The sequence below is a fragment of the Motacilla alba genome, chromosome 1 (genome assembly GCF_015832195.1).
Source record: "Motacilla alba alba isolate MOTALB_02 chromosome 1, Motacilla_alba_V1.0_pri, whole genome shotgun sequence".
NCBI classification, from domain to species: Eukaryota; Metazoa; Chordata; class Aves; order Passeriformes; family Motacillidae; genus Motacilla; species Motacilla alba.
The window spans coordinates 18956263-18979755 of NC_052016.1; the positions used below are offsets into that span (position 1 = coordinate 18956263).

Genomic DNA, 23493 nt, shown 5'->3' on the forward strand with positions numbered 1-23493 from the left:
GAAAAGAAAGTTAAAAGAAAAGGCAGAAATGGAAAAAGGAGAAGTCAAACAACAACAAATTCCTTATTTCTCAGCAAGGGCTGAAGCAACTGTCAAGATCTACGAATCTCTAGATCTAGATATTCTGATATTCTATTTAATTACTATGACAAAATAAATTGGTAAGTTCATGTGCTTTCCTGACCACAACTACTCTAAATGCTCTTCTTTTTTTGTCACTTCTACTATCTTCTCCCAGACTTCTATACCATGAGAAATAAACCACCCAATTGTTGTGCAGAACCTCCAGGAACACCAACCGATTACAGCTCATTAAGCCATGTTTACCTAGACAAAACTAAAGCAGCAGCAGAATCCAGAGCACAAATGCTGCAACCTGGCGGTTAGACACTCCCTAAGTGAAGCACACCATGAGAAATCAGTTCTTGAACCTTTTAAAATGTGCCTAAGGAGAAACCGTAGCCAGTATAGGGAAAATAAGGGAATATTAAAATGTTCACTGAAATGCATACATCCAGAAAATTAACTCCATTTTTGCAGTTGAAGTTTTTCTTTGTTTGCAAACTACAAATATATTTATCCACCACAAAGATTTTAAAGGAATAATAACAACAAACTTTAAGATCCTTTGCTTACCATGTATTACTGCTGCAAAAGATAATGAAATCTGAGAACACAGCTTCTAACACATTAAACACAACAGAACCAATTGCTTTTTGCTCCTGAATATCTGTTTTTGATTTTTAACAAATTCTTTGAATGAATGAAAATCTCAACTGCAAACCTAACTGATATTCTAAACAAACAGCAGACTTTTAGTTCACCCAATAGATATTTCCTGCTATTTAAGAAATTCTAGACAGTTCACAATTTAACTAGCAAAATCACATTCCTAAGACATTTTTCTGATATCTCAAAACTAGCATTTACAGTTAAATCCTTTTGCTAAATGGAACAGAGAGCCACAGTAAATTAACAACACTAGACTAACATTATTTGATTACGAGGGTTAAATAATCTATTAGGTAATTCAAAAAACTTGCTATTATCAAGGTGTCTTCTTCTGCAGTTTCAACTCAAGATCATAGGAAAAAAATCTTACAGAAACCATTAAGGTATTCATTTAGGAAACTGGCAATGGCTAGCAGATTGCCCACATGAACATTTATTAGAAGACACATTACCCAAACTCATGCACATTGTTAGAATGATTAATAGAGGTTGAGATTAGTATATGTTCACTCAGATAAAACATTTTTATTAACTACATTTCAGAGTTCTTTCATGATGATTAAACTCCTGTAGCAATTTTATGCTCCATTTTTAAGTTGAGATGAATAAAAACATGCATTTGTAAAGCTAAAATCAAACTGGTCTGTGAAATAAAAATCTTAATTTAATAAATTTGGTGTTTTAATGCTTAGCTACTACTGGAAGAGCCAGAAAAAGCCTCTTACTAGCTTCACTGACTTCCTGTTCTCACATTCCCAAATGTAAAGGCTCCAGCCCACCACATCAGCCAATGGCCCAGACTGTCATTTTAATTATTACAGATTTGAGGAATGCAGTACAGTGATTACAGTGGCAGCTTGGGATCCAGGGGTCCAATTACTCACTGTGCTGCAGACAGGCTGTCTGACTTCTGGTTTTACCTCTCTGTACCCTGTTTTCCCAGATGGAGTAATAATAGACAGGAACTTCAGAAAGACAATTGAGGATAAATGTATTAAAGACTGTATGTTACTCAGCAGCTCCAGTACCAGCACTGAGAAAGTATCTAAAACATAGGATTTTAAGTAATTCCCCACCCTTATGGCTGCCTGCAGTGAAAAGTTGAAGAAAACAATGACATTAGGATCTCAATAAAAAAAACCAAACAAACCTAGATGCACTGGGAATTGCAGCAGAATCTTGCAGTGAACTAAGAATGAGTGAGGGTAATGAGACTTGCTGTCCCAGAATTATTTTGTTATTAAGCTCAATTTGCACACCTTTGATTTCAGCAGGAATGATGCTTTCCGAATGCTGGTAAAAAGCACTTCAGTCTTCAGTTGGCTCTTTTTGCAAAGGTTCTGAGCAGCGAAACAGCCCTGATCAACAACCCCAGCACCAAATGCACAGAGCTGCACAAGAGCAGGTACTTCAATGGCACTTAAGCACGTGCTTTAAGAGAATCAAGTGTTTAAGTGCTTTGCTTTCCAAAATCCACGCTTTATTTGTGTCAGAAATCTGTTCAGATGAATGGAGCAGCTGAGACCTCTTCACAGTTTTGATTCAGGCAGCCAAGACATTTTGAAGGTTCCCTTTGCAAATGTAATTTGGAAAAAGACAAAAAAAAAAAAAAAAGAAAGAAAGAAAGAAAGGCAGAAATGATCAGATGGGGGAGCAAAACTCAGCAATAAGTGGGTGAATTCTCCCACAGCTGCACTCAAAAGAACTTGGGAATCCAGAAGCCTTTTTTTAACAACTAATTCATTTAAATGAAATGAATCAGGCTCCTCTCCTACAACTGCAGGGTATCAGTTTGAGAAACTTCCCAGGAGCTTGGCAGATTATTCACTCCTCCTAGGCCTGCTGACTGACTCCAAAAGACATTTTAAACATGGGAAGGATAGCCTATCCCTTTCAGACAGCTAAGGCAGGAGAGGGCACATGAGGAATCGTGTTGCAGCAGCAGCAGGAGCTCCTGCTGCTGCCAGGAATTCTGAAGAGGCTCCCGAGACTGTGACCCCAGCAGAGCTGGCATTCCCCATGGTAAATTGGGGCTGTTCCCTCCAGGCTGGCACAGAGCACACGGCAGCACCGCTCCCTCTGTGAAACACGCCCTTGGATAATGCAGGATTAGCGACAGCCACGGCTTCGCGGCCAAATTCTGCACAAGCACGGCAATGGAAAAGCCTTTCCCCCTGTGTTTTGTTAAGCTGTGTGCTGCCAAACCCAGCCCAGGCCTGACTTTAGGTTTCAGACAACAGAAAGAGGTGTTTTCTTCACTATGGGGATGGGGCAGCAGTGGGAAGGGGTTACGTGTGGAAGGGATCAGACCCAAAGCAGCCTGATCAAGACCTTCTGATTATTTTAGCAGTTTCAGTAATAGGATTTGAAAAATACTAGAGCAAACCAATTCCATAACAGACAATGGAACAGTTCAAAAGGATGCAATATCTACCGTTTTACGAAAGCCCACAAATCATAAGTAACTGAATCTTTAAGTCACACAAAATCGACAGAAATACAGAACGAAGAGCACAGCAGGCACAAGACACAGCTTCTCCTCTGAGAATAAGACCTGACAGACCACTGGACTGAAATGTTAGCAAACCAACAACTGAGTTGGGAAGAAAATACCCCAAGTGTTCTTGTGGTAGAGACTATTTAGATTTACTCCAGCTTTTAAGAGACCACTAAAACGTAAATGCTGATTACTCTTGTTAATAGCAGCGCCAGAGGCACATAAGGAAGGGGAGGCTGTTCCTATACATTCCATTTGGGGTGTGGAAAGTGGGATTCAGTCACCTCATCTCAAGTGTCCCTCCACTCCTCAGCTTTCACATGGGATTCTCCAGTCCGGGAATCTGTGACTCACTCAGACCATGGAACACCACCCCATGGCAACAACGAGGAGCTTTGGGATAGCATGTAATATATATCAAGGGGGAACACGACATTTCCAGCGTGTGCTGAAATGAGATGTGGAAATGTCAGGGAGATTTCCATACCCACGCAAAGGGCTGCTTGGGGAGGCGGCGAGGCGAGGCTGCGCACCCTGCCAGGACACACAAGGAGGAACACCTCAAACTCTGTGGCAAAGCTCTGCCTCATGGAAAACCCAAATTCTGAGCACTGCTGGCTACACTGAGACTCATCTGATGCTGGCTCTCAACCCATCCCAGCCACATCTTCTAGATCATGGTGCACAGCTTGCAGAAGGCCACAGGCAGACATTTCTCCCTAAGTTACATGTGGTTTTTGTATCTTACTTCATAAAGCTACCAGTAAGGAGTGGGAAAGAAACTGAAAATTAAAAAAAAAAAAAAAGCCCTAACAAAAAGCCAAACCAATCAACCAAAACCCTACCTGAGAAATAAACAGAAAAAATTCCCTCATCCAACATAATCCTAAACCCAATGAAACCCCCAAAAGAGACGACGTACATGTGAAGGAGGAAATGGGGAGCAGACAACAGCCATGAAAGCTGAGTTTGTGAAAGCCTTAGTAGCACCTCTCCAAGGTTTACAAGTACATGTAAGCACCGTACACAGCTTAATCCAAATGTGGCCTGCTCATCAAAACCTCTGTCTGCAAAATTTAGAGACTAAACACGTGCGGCCATTTTTCATGCTGTGACACTCTTCAAACAATAGCTCACCCTACCTTAAGTATTTCTTATTCTAACAAGTAACAAGAACATAGCATCACAGAAATAATAACTCATAGATGCAGAATACCCCATGCCATTCGTATAACTTACTATTCACCTGGTGTCTCACAGACGTTTCAGTCAATTCCTTACCCAGACTCACATACATATATTTGTTCTTACAAATACTACTGGAAGAATATTTTTATTTTGTTCTCTAATGGCACTGTAAAGGACATCTTTGAGTTCACCTGCTGATTATGGTCTGCTAACACTCTAAGCATGAACTTAGAAACACACTCTCTGCCAAGACTTTGCTAACCGTAAGGAATGAGGAAGAACAGACATTCAACTTACGGACATCACCTGTGAGGGACGCAAGTATTTGACACCTGAACCTGTCCCATTAGTCACTGCTCACTGGTCTTCTGCTGCTGAAAACAAAAAGGGCAGAAACTAAAAGATAATGGCCCCTAACTAAAAGAAAAGTTACACCCCCATCACACATCCATTAAGGACCGGGATCCAGAAATAGCATGTATCACTGAATCTCAACTAACGTGGGAAAGGGTGTCGATCTGAGCTCGGAAATACAGTGAGCAGAAAGGTTTTTGGTTGAGTCTTCTTATTCAAGAGACCAAGAGCAAAAAACATACAAAAATCTATACAAAGACTTGTTTTCAGAACAGAGGAGGACAATATACAACAGAATGGACAGAGGATGCACCTTTCCAGCATTTGGTAAACCACTTGCCTATAAATAAGCAATTAAAAGGAAACTCAAAGAGATTTCCACTCCCTCTGACACCTACAAAACCAAATCACTGATTATACATTTAACTGTATATCAAATCCCCAGGAATGAAGTGTGATTAATATACACTGAAGAAATCAATGTCCTCTCCTGGGCAATGCTTTTGAGTTATGATCAATGCATGCAGACAATGCATTTCCACACACTCTGACCTCCTGCTTCTTGGAGGGATCTAAAGATACAGGCATTTACTGATAGCAGAGCACTAAAATGGTTTATTTCTTGGAATAACTATGTTAGGTGGTTTGGCATACGTTAAGTCACTTTATGTTATTTTAACCAAGAATAGGTTTCAGATGTCAGAGTGCAACAAAGGACTAAAAAGTAATGCACAGTATTTTATTGACAGTAATAGCTGTGTTTCACTTGGGACCAAGCATCTCATGATTATGAATGAAAGTCACTTTGCAGACTTCTCAACAGGATAGGTTTCAGCTAAATGAACACAAATACACAGGAATTACAGGCAAGGTGAAATACAGGATCACAGCCACATAGCATTCAACTATATGTAAAACCCCCATAAATCCATGTTAGAGACCCAGATGGTCTGGGTGGCTTAGGTTGTTTTGTTTTTTTTTAAGTGAGTGGAGGGGACACTACAGCTTCTGTTGTAATAGGAGATTTCAGCTTATTGTGGATGATGTTTACAAAGGTTGTTGTGGACACAGAAAAGACTCAAATACCTACATTTAAGTGTGAAAGGAACAATCTGCATTAGCAAGATGGTCTCTACTAGCTCAGTTCAAATATTTTTTTTTCTCTCCAAAACAGCAATAAACCCAAGCAAAATCAAAGATAAAACGTAAGAACCAGCTTTAGTGAAACCTTGGGAGGAGAGGCTTATAACATCCTGTAAAGACAAAAGGACCATGAGTCCTTATCATAATGCTAGAGTTAATCTAAAAACATTCACAGCATAAATCCCTAAATAAAACATTAAAAGGACTTGAAGTCATATAGATGTATGCAGAGGTGATCATCTGACCCTCACACATAAAGAACAGGATCTCACCTCTAGCCATGAGTCAAACGAGAACAATTAAAATACCAACTTAACTTAAAACCAGTGAAAATAACACTTAGTGCCAGAAAGACATAGCAAAAACAATGGATAGCTGGTAAGGGGAAGTGTTTAACTATCCCTCACTGTAAGGACATACACTTTTAAATAATTTCCCAAAGTTTATGATAATGGTGTCATGCATTTTAAGATGATAATATGCCATCACAAATTTGTTGAAAATAAACATTTTATATCTGTTTTTAATGAGTTCTTCATGGCGACAACAACTGCAATAGCAAAAAAAATAAAGCTACTTATTATTATTGCTTGTTCCATTACTATCAAGAGAGTTAAAACAGATGCTTATGCCAAATAAAAAGTACAAAACAAAGTAACATAGATGTGCGACTGATTTTAGAAGAAAGCATGCGATTTCCTACATAAAATAACATTACCCCAGAAATCAAAGACCTGTTAAAAATAAATCTATTACTCCATACTTGCACATAAGTATTAGCTAACTTGGGACCCTATTTCACAATGCCCAAAGTGCCAGTGTTACACCAACCAACTCTGCTGCCCTGTTTGCTCATGTTTAAAATAAGGGCTGTGCTCAAGAATCTGCTGAGTGCATGTGGCACAAAGCTGCTGCATGGCAAGCCAGACTGAGGACCCTGTCACAGACCAAAGAAACCCCAAAGATCCTGCAAAGTGTTTGTTTTTGCAGTTCTCCATGTGGGAACAGTGATTACAAGTGGCATGAGGCAGGACAAAGACCAGGGGCTACTTTCAGTGCTGAACCTCACTCAGTGCCACTGGTGAGATGCTTGAAGAGAAAACCCCACCTCCAGGCAGAAGGCCCATGCTGAATTTAGAAGAGTTTATTGGTGAGCTAAAGATGTCTTTGTAAGAACCATCTCCCAAGAACAACAAAGTCAATGTCTTCAAACCCAATGAAATTTTAAAAGATGACCGAAAATTTTACTGACCCAAATATTTTAAGTTTTATATTTTACTAAGGTATCCTGTGAAGCTGGAGTATAAATCCTATTAAACTGAACTTATTTTGTCCATCCCTAAAATAGATTTGACATACAAACACAAACACAAGGTCAAGGTCACAGATCAGCAAGAAAGATTACAAAGAGGACTGATGTAAGAGCTGGCATTTGATCAAAGCTTCTGGATGTATCTTTTTTTTAGTAGACTTACCAGAAATATCACCACACTTCATTTTCTTCACATTGGTACATTGCATGTTTTAAGTATTCCCTACATTTAAGAGCAGCTGCTCTGTCCTTATTTATTTTGATAAGAGCTACTAGGCAGCAAATAAGCAAAGGAAAAGCTCTGATGTTAAATGAAAAGGAAGTGAAAGACACTTTTTGCCATCCTTTTCACTCTATTCAGCCATTGCTAATACACGGTAAATTACAAATCTAAAAGGCAAACCTACTCAAATACACAGCAAGACCAGTGCTAAAGAATCAGGACCTCAGGTTTAAACTTGCAGCAGTTCAAGACACTTATCATATATAACAATTGTGTACTTGGATGTGCACTTCCAAGCACAACACTTGCTTATTTATCCTAATTATCTGTGTGCACAGCATATATTTCTCAATTAACAAAAAAAACCCACAAGGTCTGTGCAGAACACAATCAAACTAACCTCTTCTGTAATCAGGACAACATTTACCTCCTAGAAAGCCTCTCTAATGCTGAACACTGAGTAAGTGAGCAGATTAAACACAGTAGCAACAGTTGAAAGACTCATTAAAACTCAGCTGCTGAAAATAGTCAGCAATGAAAGTCATTTACTGATCTATCCATCCATCCACGCACTGATACATTCTCCAAGCTTCAAACACATGCAGGAGAGCATTTTGCTTACAGGTCACGTCTACCACACGCACCCTTCTGATGCCTAAACACGAGGAAGAGGTGTCTTGGGTGACACAATGGCATTCAAAGCTGCACTGCTGCCACAAAGTTTAGATGCTCATTGTAATAGGCAGTAATTTAAAGAATAGTGTGGCTTGTACTCTTAATTCTTAACCCCCACTTTCAACACCAGCACTGCTCTGATGTTAGTCTAGACATGAGTGGGAGCAATTTATATTTAGACAGAGAGGTATGTCTGTGACTACAACTGCCTGTGTTAATATTAAAGGTTTTACTGGAACCTATTTGGGGTGACCTGCACAGCTCACTAGTATGTGGGCATCCTAGACATTGCCAGCAAAACCTTCATGCCATCACATACCCTCCTGCACCTTGTTTCAGCTATTTAATGTTTGTTTACTGATTTTCCTCCATTTTTGCAGAGGTAGTACATTTGCAGCTCTCTGCCTGTATGACTGGGTTGTCTCAGCTACTAATGAAAATGCCTCAAATGAAAAAAAATGGGAAAAAAAAGTTTAAAAACTTGTCTCCTTTTGGAAAATATCCTTCACAAGAATTAGGTTTGTGCCCTTTTAAGCTATAGTATTGCCTGAGCTACTAGGGCCAGATACAAATCACTCCTGGAGCCTGGGATGCCAGCTTCTCAGCACAGTGGTTTAGGTGCTTTTAACTCTGATAGTGATTCATCAGACCTTAAAACAGTCACTGGTTTAAGACCAAATTGATTTAAGTTGTAGACCTTAGGGCTATACAATTCTGCTCTTCCTTAGTCCCCCTTTTGTAAGCACTTTCATCAAAATAGAAAGAAAAGGGGAGGTTGGTTAATTTTTTTTCCAAGTGGAATTTCTATCCTTCTTACTTTGTGAAAAACTGATAAAGCTTCTTACTGCATTGAAGAGTTAGAAAAGGAAAAATAAAAGTAAATCAGGCAATGATTACAACAAACCAGCAGAAGCTTCTTCCACATCCACAAATCAGCAGCTTACTCTGAGAACCAAGCACACATGAGAATGCGTATATAGACATTTCACAACTAAAAACATTTTAGGAAACACATCATTATTAGCAGCACAGCTGCCCAACATGTGAAACCCTACAGCAAGTTTATTTGGAGTCACATAGCTTTTTTAAGTTTACAAACACATGAAAAAGCCTTTGCTTTAGCTGAGCTGCATTACAGTGAGTAACTGTTCATTCAGTGTCATGGCAAGTCTTCTCTCACGCTTATACTATAAAAACCCTCTTTAATCTTCACAACCAAACCTTTGATAAAATAAGTCAGCAGCCATTGTGGGTTTGGGTTTTTTCCTTTTAAATACAAGCTCACACTCTTTACACACAAAACCTGCAGAAGCAAGAGGTTTCTGCTTGTTCTGAACTTTGGATCAAATCCCCCACTCATCGAGCAGCAGGGATATCCAAGTGCAGGCTGCTGTCAGTAGCAGCAGTGTTGTCAGTGGTGGTTTTGGCTGTGACATCATGTAGAAAATATCTGCAATCCTGCTTATCCATTCCTCTTTGGAGAGTTGGAACAGGCATCTTTCCACACAGTGATCCAAATGTAAAGAACTTCAAGGGTGCTGTCTTTTAAAGGGGGGTAATGACAAACAGAAGTAAACAACCAGCCAATACAGCAACAACAATAAATATGACAGCTAGCAGAAGTACTTCTGCTCAATTTAGTAGTCAACAACAATCCACAACAATGGATCATGTTGAAGGGCTGGATGGCTATCAATCCCCAATTTTGTAAAGGTAAAATTTTTACTCATTTTCTAGAAAAATTATTGTCCATAGTTATATTTACATGTGTGAAATGTCAAATAAGCTTCTAAAAATCTTAAAACACCATATTGATGCACAGTGTAGTAATAAGTTCTTGAACTTTGTACTTCCTTTTTACTTACTTATTTTCCCTGACGCAAGTACACATATGAATTTTAATGGGACAATAAAATAATGGCAAAGTTACGCACACATGCAGATCTGTGCCTGAGAGAGGCATCTAAATGATTAAAAAACATTAAAGTTACAGACACATGCATAGGACAGAGGGGTATCTACCATGCTAAAACCCAGTAACACCTCACCAGTTTAACCATCATGACTACTAAAAGCAAACTAGTGAACATTTAAAGTTTCAGTGTTCTTCTATCATTCAGGACACAGCATAGGATTTCCAAGATGTCCAACATCAGTTATTCCAGAACTCCCATTCCTCAAGTTGTTCAATGAACAGCAACCATTGCAGGAGATCTGGCTTCCCACATGCTGGAAGTCTGATATCAATTCATCATAAAATAAAATTTGTAACAATGAAAGGCAGTGGGAGGTAGGCGGTGAATTTCTCTCTGCAAATCTTGTCTCAACCTTGGGGGAAATAGCTCAAGATTACAGTTTTAATTTATTCACTTGATGAGTACTGAAACAATGTGGTGAGAGTGGGGGAAGCTGTCATAATAGAAGACCTAAAAGTCAAGAATCTAGCAAATAAACAGGTGAAACTGCACCAAAGTAGCTGAAGCCATGTATGATGCAGTATAAAGTCATTATCTGACAGTTACTATCTATAACCACAACTCTATTGATTCAGCTGATCAGCTATGTATTATTTCCAGTTAATCCTGCCATAACAGAGATTTGGACATGGCTGACAGGTCACAACCCATGTTCTCTGTGTTATATAAAGCCATCTTTCCTTGATGAAAATGAAAGAGTAATTTCCCAGCTCAATGTAACATCAATAATGCCAGTGTTTTCTAAATCAATATATAGAGTAAGGTCTTGTCAATAACCTGAAGGTAAGTTTCACTGACTGTCCGCATTATTACTGAAGAACATTTTTTGGTTTCTTTTCTTTTTCAATCTATACAAAATCTTGCTAAAGAAGAATAGTTTTGTTCAAATTCTGTTGCTTAACTTCATCAGCGAGTGACACCAAAAGAACTCAAATGAACACATTAATGTGATTCCATTCAGTAGCAGTTAAGACTTGTGAGTACCTGCAGAATCTTACAGAACCACAAACAACTCCCAAATACCAAATAAATACTGAAGCAAATCATATTGGAAAAGGAGGTATGAGCCAAAGAGGGCAACAAAGGAATACCAGAGGGGAAAAAAAACAAACAAACTACAAAACCATAAAAAACCCACAACCCAAAACATTTTCTCAAAGGGACTTAATACTCTTAAACACATACAATTTAAAATCCATTTGTTGAGAAAAAGCCAGAAGTTCTGGTGAGCAGGTGAGCATGTCTTCAGCCTCTCAGGAAACTTAGCAGACTGCTACCTCAGCACCCTAGTTAGCAATGTCAGGAAAACGAGATCAGGACTATACATGGATGTGAAATGAACCATCTTCTGACTGGGAATTCCTGAGAGGGATAAGGACCAAAGCTATTGTGAATGAGATAAAGTTACCACTCCATGTCCAGGGTGAGAAAAAATACAAGTTAATAAACTTTTCAAGTTCAGGGCAGAAACTCATACCTTTCAAATGTCAATGCAGGATCTTTGTGAATCTGGTGTTCACTCCTCCCTGCCAAAAATAAATACATTATAATCAGGATTTAGAAACTTATGGTGGAAAATAATTTTATTTCTACAGTAATAGGAAAGTAATTTTGTTAATTAAGTCTCAGCTCACAAAAGAGAGCCTGTCTTACTTAACAGGGTATAAACAGATTAATATAAAGTTTTCCCCCAAAAAGCTGGTTATACTTGTGGTTGCTTTGTGAGAGTATCAGAACCTGACAAATGAAGCTGAGCTGAGCAAGATGGTAAAAGTAACCTGGCCAGGAGAGAGGGGATAGCTCTCCTTTTCTGGTTAATACTACCCACTTTGTAAAAAAAGCTGTCATCAGGAGATTATCTTTGTTCCAACACTATCCATTTACCCACCATGACAAAAAAAAAAAAAAAAAAAAAAAAAGCCCCAAACAAACAACCAAAATGAAACCAGGAACACACAACACACCCATAGCACTGCATTCTGCTTCTCTAGAATCTTACTTATTTTCTCCTGCTCTCATCGTTACCCTCATTCAGTCCTCCCTCAGCTCCCCAGTTCCACAACCTACACTTGTGTAGCATTAACGACATCCAAAGACCATTCCACACTACACAAAATACAGCTGTTATTGCAATCTTTCCCGTGAAGACACTCTGTTCATATAACCCTTTAACTTTTCAATTGTTTTTCTCTTGCTCTAGATTAAGTTTAGAATTTCTCATCTGAATTATACAAACATTAATAACTTTCATTTCTATCCACATGACCTAACCACTTATTCAGTCGTTTTTCTTTACCCTTTTGTTTCCACAAACACTCATTTCTACTATAATACTCAGGCACCTCTCACACAGGAAATTCCATTACGCTTCTGCACTGCTCCCCAGGCGAAGATCATCTACACTCTGGAGGCTCTTTCTTCCTCTCCTCCAGCAGTAAATTACCAGAGCAAAAATTAATCCAAATCCACCAAAATACCTCCTACAAGACCACAAGCCAAAACACAAATGATGTATGTTGCTTGCCCTTCCCCACAGACTTGTTTGTTCCCTTTTCTTCATCATAGTCTATATGAAGTTTAAAATAAATACATCTGCACCTGTGAGATGCTGACAAGTTCAGCTGGACAGCAATTAAATGAAGCCCTAGAGGAACACTGGCCTCCGAAATGTTTTCTCTTCCTCTTACAGAAGAAAAAATTCATTTATTGGTTTTGCAGTACAACAATATGTGCTGCTGTAATAACAGTTTTCACCCAATACCTTTCTTTTACTATGTATGATTGCAAGGGAAGTTAAGAATGATATACCCTAAAAGATCAACAGAACACAAAGACTAATGATACAAAGAATAGGGTACAAAAGGTCTAAAATATAATGTAGAAGGGCTAAAATATAGCATCAAAGGGCTCCCCTTCTCTTGAGCTGCCACTTTTTAAAGGTCTGCTGAAAGCTCTTTCACTTCTCCAGCTGGTACGATGACAATATCCCTACCCTGATGCAATCTGCTCTCACTTCAGAGGGCACAGAGGCAAGAAAGACCAGAGAGTGAAAAAATACTGCTCCTAGGAAAGGAGATACTTCTTTTCAGAGAGACCAAAACTACTTACTTACTTTTAATCATGAGAACAAACAATGACATGGATGAAGAAACTTTTGAGGAGCAAGGTGAAGGCTGAGGGAGCACCTGTCCCAGAGACTGGCTAAGCATAAACCCAGACCTCCTCCAATGAAACCAAGGAAACTTTCTGTGCCGCAGCTGCCTTCATAAAGTCAGCCCAAACAGCAGACCTAATACTGCAAGGTTCCATTTTTTTGAACATAATTTCTCCACCTCAAACCAGAGTGGTTTGATTTACTGGGTCTACGTTTGAATTCTGTTTTACTGCAAATAAAACGTAACCCTTGCTTCCAAAGTCACCTCGGTATCTCTCTATTAAATCATGTACACCAGAGCTTGCTCGTAGCACTTAAGAAGGTGAACAGTTTGCCTGACCAAGAATAACCTACCAGGATGCAAAATCCACTTGCCTTCTTTATATTCTGCCAGGTTTATGAGAGCAAGTTTGTCTGTGCTTGACATTTGGCATAATTACTATTGTAAAATGTTTTATATTCCTGTAAATTCAGACTACCACCCCAAAGTGCTTACAAACTGAGGTGAGATGCAGAGATAATGAAGCAGAAAGGAAAGATGTAGGGGAAAAGTAGGTATAAAGAGGAAGAAAGCATCAATGCCAGGAAAGATTGTGAGAATGCTCAAGCTTCCTGACCAGCATGGAATCCTGAACTATAAAAATGACAAGCAGAAACAGGTAAGATACTGCACACTGTAAAACATTATAATCAATTTGCCTCACTAAAATATAAAGCCAGAGGTGAAAATCTAGGTAGCATGCTTCCTAAAACACCAGCTATATTTCCCTACCATATTGTAGGAAGCATTTCCACTGAACTGCAGTAAACTTTGTCACAATGCATATGAATGGAAAGTACAAAATTTTGAGGGGTTTACACTATTTTTATGGTGACTTTGACCAAAGGAACAAGACAAAGGACTGTAAGCTCTAAAACATCTTGACTCTAATCTGTTGCTGAAAAACAGATGGGAGGGGAAAAAGGAGAAAAAAGGAAAAAAAACAGTAAATTGCTGTGTATCCATCACCACTCAAGACCAAAAAGCTCCCCTTATATGGGGGCATGGGGGGTAAGATTCCAAAACAAAGATGAACAGACTTTAAACCATTCTTGCAATTCACTTCCACATGTAAGAGATAAAGCATGCACTGAATGCAACTTATTTTCACCAGTTGCTTGATAAGACATGAATGATTCAAGAACACAGAGTAACAACAATCTCGTTTTTGCTAATATATCTGAAAACTACTTTCTTGTGTTTCCCACAAATTCTTGTATTTCACTTCAGTTACTTTACTTGAAGCAAGTGTATATTTTTCAAGAGCAAGCATGATCCATGTTACTCACAAATAATAATCAAAAGAAAGCTAACAGTATTTATAAAGTCTTTCTAATGCAGCTTTACTTGATAGGGATTTGTATGCACAAATCTTTGCCACTTCATGTACTAAAACCTCTCTTGTTTAACATTTCTTTTTGTATAATTGGCAAATTTGATTATGAGCTTCATTTCTGCATAGTAAAGCTCATCCAGCCAGTTTTAATTTCAAACTGGCTTGCACTCCATCATAACTAGCTGAATGCTACAAAAACCTTTGACATCACAACCTCATAAATCTTGGAGAACAGAAGAAATTTTTGTAGGAGAAGCTGTTGGTAAGATAGTTCTTCCACCACTGACTGTACTCGGTCAGCTGTAACTACGTGCAAGTGCCCACACTAGCAAATTACAAAAAAACATGCATCTGAACTACCCTTCCATGAAATTATTTTCTCTGGTAAAATGAAAGTCACAGGTAGAAGAGCTAAGAAGAAGAAAATGTTTGAAGTTGACCAAGCATCAGGGGCTTTTTTGATGAAACATACAACCATAATTTAAAAACTTAATAATAATACTAATAAAAAAATAATCTTAATGTACTCCACCACCAAGGTGTAGAGTATAAGCAACATCCTAAATACAGAAAGGACTTCCATAGACTTATCCATTCACTACATGAGTCTGGAATTAAAATCCCAAACTATTGCAGATTTGTGTGAACTACAGAATTAAATTACATATTGCTTATACATAAACTCAGGTCATTAAAAAACCCCACTCACAAGCAAACTAACAAGTAAGAGGCATTTCAGCTACCAGAGACCTGTTTCAATCTGACATCTAAATTTCTGATGTTAGATGGCTGCTGCTATTTACAGACTGATCATGGTAATTTCACTCCTCCGTTGTTCACCAGGACCTCTCATTACATGCACTCTGTGGGTCTAAACTATGTTGGAGGCTACTGGGTATTGTCAAAATGGCAAGAAAAGAGAGATTCCATCTTGGAACAAAACAGAACATCCATGAACATATCACAGCAGGGCTTTGGAATATTGCTACTCTAGAACACAAGAGGAACAGCAAGAACAGGAGAAGATTAAGCTGCTGGCTCAGTAGCACATTAACTCCATATCCATAGCAAATAAAGAAAGATTTTCTGAATTTCAGCTGAATTACAAGATATTTATTCTCTCCATAGTTTGTAGGTGTTTTGGTTTCTGGGGTTTTTCCCCTACTAGTGAAACCAAACAACAATTGGGTACCTTAAACTTGAGGAAACAATGGTGCCTACTACTAAAGGAGTAGGAATTGCACACCACAGTAAATGCCTTTCTGTTCCAAAATAAGACCAATTATTGGCATTCCCATCACCCTCAGGTAGAGATGTACGTCAGTCAAATGCAGTAATATGGGTGTTCCACTATATGTGCTGAAACAACAATATGTTCTCTCCAACAAAACACCACATCAGTACTGAACTAAAGTATCAGTACTGAAGTAAACATGAATGATGGCATTATGATCAAAAATATAATTCCACCAACTTTCCCTATTTCTCAGGGATCTAACAAGAGGAAGCAGTCCTAATAAACTGGGCAGGAACTATTACATGGACTGGAGCTGCAAAAACCACTGCACAGCAGCTCTTCTGATCCACTGACCACTTTCAGTCTCTTTCCTAACCAAGTATAATGAAGTCCTTTCTATCCTGAAGCAAGGGTCTCTCATAGCCAAGTATGTCTGTACACACATCTAAGCACTTCCTGCCCAAACAGGTTCATTTTTAATTCCTTGCTGTAGAAAGCTGTTAAAACCTGGCTTTTAACAGTCTAATTCAGCTGCAATACACTCACAGCTCAAATGGACCAGAACACAGGGTGTGCATTCATCCCTGGTTCCACCACAGAAAAGGCAGAACTGCAGCAGCCTGTGCCAGCAGCAGCGAAGGAAGTGATGCTGCAGCACCAAGTGAATCCACACAGACAGATTCTTTTGCATGTGCACAATTGCTCAGCGGTGCCCAGCCTCTGGAATACTGAATTACTCCAAGCCCTACTGAGCCTCCTCTGCAAGTCTCTTGAATAACTAGAACTAAGCCTGCAAAAACGAGTGTGCTCCACCTCAGCACAATATTAGCATTTTTCCCTGAAGAGTCTGTACAAACTCAAATTCTAGCTTCAAAAGCTGGAAGTTTCCAAACTAACCAAACTCAGCCAGTACCTTGGCTGCTATACCTATTCAACTGTAGAACTCACAGATACCTGCCACACTGTTCTCTTTGCCTGAGTGAGAGAAAATGGATCAAGCAGTTGCCAGTGGCTCAAACATCTAAGTCTGGGAGGAGGGGAGGCATCCCAAACCTACTAATTGCTAATAGTCAGTGCCACCTATGGTTGAGGTTGCAGAAACAAAGATCCAAAGAAAGGGGAAAAAAAAAAAAAGTTTTTGGAACTTTTAACAAGGTTTTTTAAATGGCTTCAGAAGAACAGATTACACAAAAAACAACAAATATTTTTCATCTATTCTAGATCATTTACCACGGTTGCACAAGGTAAGGTGCTAGTATCAAAACCAGGTCCAAATTCTTCATATGATTTTACAACAAAAATATCTTAAAAACACACTGAAAGTTTAAAGTGCAGCTTTCTATTTTCTTATCTTACCACACTTGTCTCCTCAAGTAAAACTCATCTCGTTTTTATTAACAGCTCCATTTCAACTTGGCTCTGTTGCTGCAGATACTTTGTCCAGTGGTCAGGAAAAAGATGCCAGGGAATATTTCATCACGCCTTACAAAATCCTCCCCCATCACCCCAACAAACTACCAGCAACAGACTATATTTTCTGGGAAAGTTAACCAACACAATAGACACAATAATTCCCTCCAGAGGTTTCGCAGCAGTCTCAGTTCAGTACACAAGGCCATTAATTACACAACTGCCTTTAGCATTAGCAGGATTCTGGTAGTGACAGCACTGGTTGAGTTAAGGCTGCCTTCAGTATCTGCACAAAAAATCTATTTACTTGAAGTTATGCAACACCTCCACTTCCTCTCTTCTTTATTATGGTAGACCATGGTAACAGAAAGAAAAGGGGTGGAGATGGGGAACAAGCATTTTGTAATCTCAAGCAGGGCACAGCTACCCTTCAAAAACAGATCTAATCTGGAATTCACCTCTAAAATCTGCCTAAACTGGTAATAACACTCAAGCACCAACTCTTACTTAAAACTTAGATTAAGTATTTCCAGAGGAAAAGCTGTGTCATACAGGTAACCAATGCTGGAATCAACTGCATACTTCCATTATAAGCAAGAATTGGTTTTAAAATCTGATTTACTTGGTCGGGGTTGTGGTTGGTTTTGGGTTTTCTTCCTCATTTGGCATCTCCCCCATCGCCCTACCCACAACAGAGCCGTCTACCCCAGGCCAAACAGTATTCCAAAATTCTCATCAAGATTCTAATGTCATCAATCATGCTCAATCAGTAAAGTTGGCAGTAAAAGTTTTAATTCAGCAAACATCCTTCTACTTTCCATTAAAAAAACCCAAAGAAACAAACAACAAAAACCCCACCAAAAGCCTAGGAAAATCACAGGCTACTCAAGCTGATCTATTCCATGTCACCAAGAAAATCAAGACAAAATGAAAAATACCACATCATCAGTCCTCCTTTAACTATGATCTGAAGAGTCTACCTCATTGTATCTCTAACGATACGCTGAGAACTGACAAAAAACAAAACTAAACAAAACCCCCACAATTCTGAAGAACTGGCTCTTCTCAATAGAGGAATTATAACAAGCCCCAAAGCAGTCACAGCAATCTTGACTGGTAAAATGTTTTCAAGGACTTGGATTTAATCACATGTCATTTTCTTTTCCTCTGATCATTTATTTCAAGTCATAGGTTGAATTATTTATGAACAGAAGTTAATTGCATTGAAATGCAGTATTGCCCTGTATTTATCTAACACCTTTTTCACAGCTCAACCTCCTGTCACCAACTGGTTAAAATCTACAAAAAATTATTACAGAATTTGAGATAAGAATTTAACGTTTCTATAGCATTACTGAAATTCTCTTAAATACGGTTAAATATGGTGAAGTCCCTGGATCCTCCCATCCGCTGTGCAAACTGTGCAACTGTTCTTACCAACTTTTCTTTTTCTTACAACCTGTGTTTGTGTTTTAAAAAAAGTAATTTGGGGAAAGAATAGCTTATTCACAAAATATTTTGTTTGAATAACTAAGTTTTGACTAATTAGTTGCAACTAAAGTCACCATATTTGAGTCCAGTCACATCACAGACCCTCCCAAATTGGGGTTCTTCAAAAATTTTCTCAGCTGTCAAGAGATCTCAAAGATCAACAACTTGCATGTAATAAGTCTGTATTGACACTCTCTGCAAGGTGTAAAATAGAAGCTCAAGGGTACACTCATATAAATATACCCCACATCCATAAAGTGTTAATCTTAAGTCAGCAAGGCTGTATGACAGAAGTAACTATTACAGAGCATGACTGCTGCTCAGGACATACAGTGTTTTCCAAGTCCCTCATTTCCTTAAAGCAACTCATTTACTTGTCACCTGCCAGGACAAAGAGTAGAGTGAGAATTTCACAAATACCTCTGTGGCTTGTGCGTGGTGATAACACACCAGGAAAGATAGATTTTCATTTTCTCATCAAGTTATTAGATTAGGTTTACACGCAGATTTAAACGCCTAGGAGGAGTCTGCCACCTGTCCTAAACTTAATTAGTCATGAATGTCTGCATGACAAGAGCAGATACTTCAGATGTTTTGGACTGACCACAAGCAAACATCCAAATAATCAGCAACAAAATTTCAGTGATGCCAAGAACGAACCACTAAGCACAGCCCTCTGTGAAACAGCCTGAATTTTATTAATGGAGTGCTTCATACTTCCCACACTACTGACATCAGCTGAGCATCTGTAAAACCAGAGAATCAACTATGTAAAGTCTTCAGCTGGATTAAGGAAACAAAGAGCCCTAGATTTCCCATTAAAACAGGGGTGCATATTTACACATTACTAAAGGGGGTGTGGTGTGTGTGTGTGAGATATGAAGACTCAAATCCTCTAAGACTTTTCCTCAGCTTTGTTCTTGTGCTGTTAATCGTAGCAGCACATCTAAGATTTGCAGGTTTTTGTACCTTCCCTAAACCACTCACATACACCCCCCCCACATGTAGGACCCTCACAGCAGATTAATAACTAGGAAAAACCAACACATTTTCATTTAAAGTGGCGAACATATCCATGTTCAAGTATATTTCACATTAATCATCTTGCAAAAAGCTAAACCCAAACCCCCTTAAAACATTAATTAGAATTTTATCTGTGTAGGTACGTAGCAACTACTGACACTGATGTGAGTAACTGGATAGAATACAGAGAATTCAGTTAATCATCTCCTTACGTTGCCATTGGCACATAAATTTGTCTCATTAGCAGGGGCTACTTAGTTTGCTGTAGTAAACAAAGCTGCCGATATGACAGCCTTGCACACTTTTCATTCATTCACGTTTTTTTTTTTTCCTTAGACTTCTAGCATGTGCCTTAGAAGAGCCGAACGTTAAACATTCCTGGAGTGTCACAATATGTAATACAATAAAACAGATTACAACCATACCTTTCTTTCACAGCAGTGGTGCCAAGCACAGGTACACTGTAGCAATCAATTTGTTCTGCAGACAGTAAGGCTTTCATAGAATACTAATGCAAAATCTCTTTTCTTTCTCCTTCGACTTGACTCCCCAATGCCTGGGTCCCGACCAATACAAGGAGGAGGGCAGAATGTCTTCTGCTGAGATAACCACAACTACTAATCAAGTACACGTGTACAAGGGCACAGGATTAAACCTCCACCGGGCTTGACTCGGGCACTGAGAGCAGCTCAACACATGCACAGCAAGGTCAGAATTAAACACACACACACGCACGCGCATCTACTTGAGCGAACTAATTTATCACACTTTACCACTGACGGCTTTTTACCTCAGGGGAGTAAAATTACATCCTGGTGAACTGACGAGGCTCAGACACAACAGTTTCCCACAACAAATCAGATCTCTCGGAGAAGGGAACCAGGCTCAGAGGTGAACGCTCCTCTCCCGGCTTCTCGGAAACTCTGTGCACACCACGCCGTGTGTTTGTGCTTGTGTCCGTGTGTGTGTGCTGGTGAGCGCACACACAGGTGTGACACACACCACCAGGCATTGGCTAAACCAGAACCACAGCGGCGAAGTTCAAAAACAGGCACTAACTCCCTTCCAGAGAGTTCTCTTTCTGATTATATTTATCTTTACCTCTTAACATAATCAATCTATCAAGTCTAATTACTTGAGAAGAAAGCATTTTATTATTGTCTAACATAGCAAATGTCAAACAAGCTGTTCATTTACCTTGAAGTTTATTAGCACAGAAATGCAACATGAAGATGCTCTCAAAACATTGTCACTTGTATTCACAACATTTTCAAAAACCTACTTAGCAGGTTTTTATTGCCTGGCATAGTTGGATACTGTTCTAGTTCTTAAAACAGGAAGGGCATTACCTTAACTGTATCGCCCTTGAGCTGATATAAGTAAGACTTTTCTTTAAACATCCAATTTATATTTAACTTTTCTCTTTGGTTCTCTTTAAACAAAGACTTTTCCCACTTTCCAGTCAGCTGCACATATGTGGATACACGTGTTTTCACAAAGGTTCACATATGTGCCTTCCAAGGAGTAAAAAGTAAAACACTGAAATTTCAAAGCAGGGAATTTTTTCCTCCCTCAAGTTCTGCCCTGTCATGCATCCTTCCTGGCATTTTCCTTCCAATACAACCAGATGTACATTTTACCATAAACATCAAGATGAACCCTACAAATTATCATCAGCAGGGTTTTAACAACACTGCTTTTGCACATGATCTGAATTGAGAAGAAAACACTGCACAAATGCTCCCCCTAAAAATGCCTGGCACTTTACCTAGGACAAATTAGCAAAATATTTTCCAAATATCAGTGGCTTTGCAGAGACACCAGCAAAAAAGCGGCATTAATCAATACTGATGAGTTTGTCCTTGACACAGTGACCGTGTCATCGGGCTATTGTCATGTGATATCATGTCATTTCCCCACCTGGCTCATGACCTTGTCCTTTAAATGACCCAAAGCTTCCCTCAAGTAGCAGGAGGCCCCTCCCCGCTGCCTCAGCAAGGTCGAACGGGTCAGCGTGTCCTCATCTATAATCCACCACCATTTGTCAGCAGGGAGGCTGGAGGAGGCAGGCTTGCTACAAGGGGAGAATGCCCAATTAGGCAGCTGTCACACAAAGCATAGGCTGCAAAATTATCCCCTGTCAAAAGAAAGAGCAGCTGCGGGTGCCAATTACAGCAACCTTTCAACCCTTTAGGTACTGGAAACTACACAGAAGTAAATGAAGTACAATTAGTGATAACAAATCGATGAATTAGGACAGTAAATTAGAAATTACTAGCAGGTGAGCTTAGGTCTCCCATAATATTAAGGGCACAGCACACCCCAGGCAAGGGCAGGAATATACAGATTTCACAGAGCACATCAGTTTTGTCTTATCCTTGCTTTCCTTGTGTGGAGCCTGTTTCCCTCTGTCTTTTTTTTTCACAAGCCTCGCCTGAGCCAGATGGTGCAGGGAAAGGAAAAAAGAAGCAACCCAAAGAAGTTGTTGTAGCACCCTATCCTCCTTTCTCAGGAGGTCCTCAGAGCCAGCACAATCTCTTTCTAGTAAGCACACTCCATCTGACATTTACTGCACTGCAAATTCCAGCTGAACAAGGTTTATCCCAGGGAAAAAAAAAAAAAAAAAACCAAACAACAAAACAGGAATAAAAACAACCAGAAAAAATAAAACCCCCAGTAAATTTTATGTCAGCTACTCTTGAAACACTTAAATCTGAGTTAAGTGCTAGACTTTTGATGACAGGAGAAGACTAATTTCTGCCCATTTCATTCTCAGACAAATCATGCAGTGACATCTCTGAGCATATACAGAGACCAAACTCTGCAAGCAAAGTTTCTACTCTGTGAGGGTTTTTTGCCTTTTAGCCCTTAGTGAACAATGCACAAGTGGTTGTTGTTTTTTTTTTTTGCCCTCACTCTTTTATTAAGCATCCAAGCTGGAAAGTTACTGTGTGCTGGCACCAAAAGGCAGGTCCTACAGCCCACAGTAAACCCAACTTCTCCTCTGGTGCATCAGGTCAATCCTTTTAACAGTAGAGTGCTACCCATGGATACCTGGGGCTCTGCATGCCCAAGGCAACCACAGAAGGGTGGTCACCTTACCAGCCCCTGGCATTTACAGAATAAGAAGCTTAGAAAACAGAATAAGGAAAAGAAAAATAGGAGGATAGGATTAAAAGTATAAATAATTAACAAACAGCCACATGAAACCATTTTGAGACAGTGGTACCAACGTCTTTGTATTCAAGCGCTTTGACTCTTAAGTGACAAGCAAATTCAAAGAACAAAATTCAAATGCATCTCTTCTTCCTAGCCATCTCACAGTCATTTCAAACTAAGTGAAATTGCCATTTCTTGTCAATTCTCTCTTTTCATTTCTCATTCCCTAATCCCAAAATCCACCTTTAATATATTCTTATGCCTTGCAACCACACTGAGCACTGAGAACAGGAGTCCAGATTCCTCCCAGAGGCAGCTCTGAATAATACCTGTATACTTGCACTATATTTCATACATGTACTCACACATGCATACATATATTAATGCTAATACATTCATCAAAATATGAGACAGAGCAGAAATTAAGTCACTGATCTCCAGCAAGCAATTTCCTATAGCTATCTCTGATCTCTAGCCAGTGAGTATTCCACTGTTTAATAAGAAAAAAATCTTGCTGTCATAACTCTGATAAGAGACAGGATA

The 23493-nt window shown here is 39.2% G+C and overlaps 1 protein-coding gene across 6 annotated transcripts in view; it reads right to left on the reverse strand.

Moving 5' to 3' along the window:
* The window catches only part of NRIP1 (nuclear receptor interacting protein 1), a 73225-nt gene that overhangs the window by 11438 nt on the left and 38294 nt on the right, over window positions 1–23493 (reverse strand). For 3 of the 6 annotated variants that reach the window (XM_038148168.1, XM_038148997.1, XM_038152443.1), the window contains one exon: window positions 11578–11626. The exons of 2 other annotated variants lie outside the window; for them this stretch is intronic. The gene's annotated coding sequence lies outside the window, so the exon portion shown is untranslated. Of the gene's footprint in view, window positions 1–11577; window positions 11627–20216; window positions 22402–23493 lie in introns of those variants that run through there. One more of the 6 variants, XM_038151580.1, reaches the window with a different exon arrangement.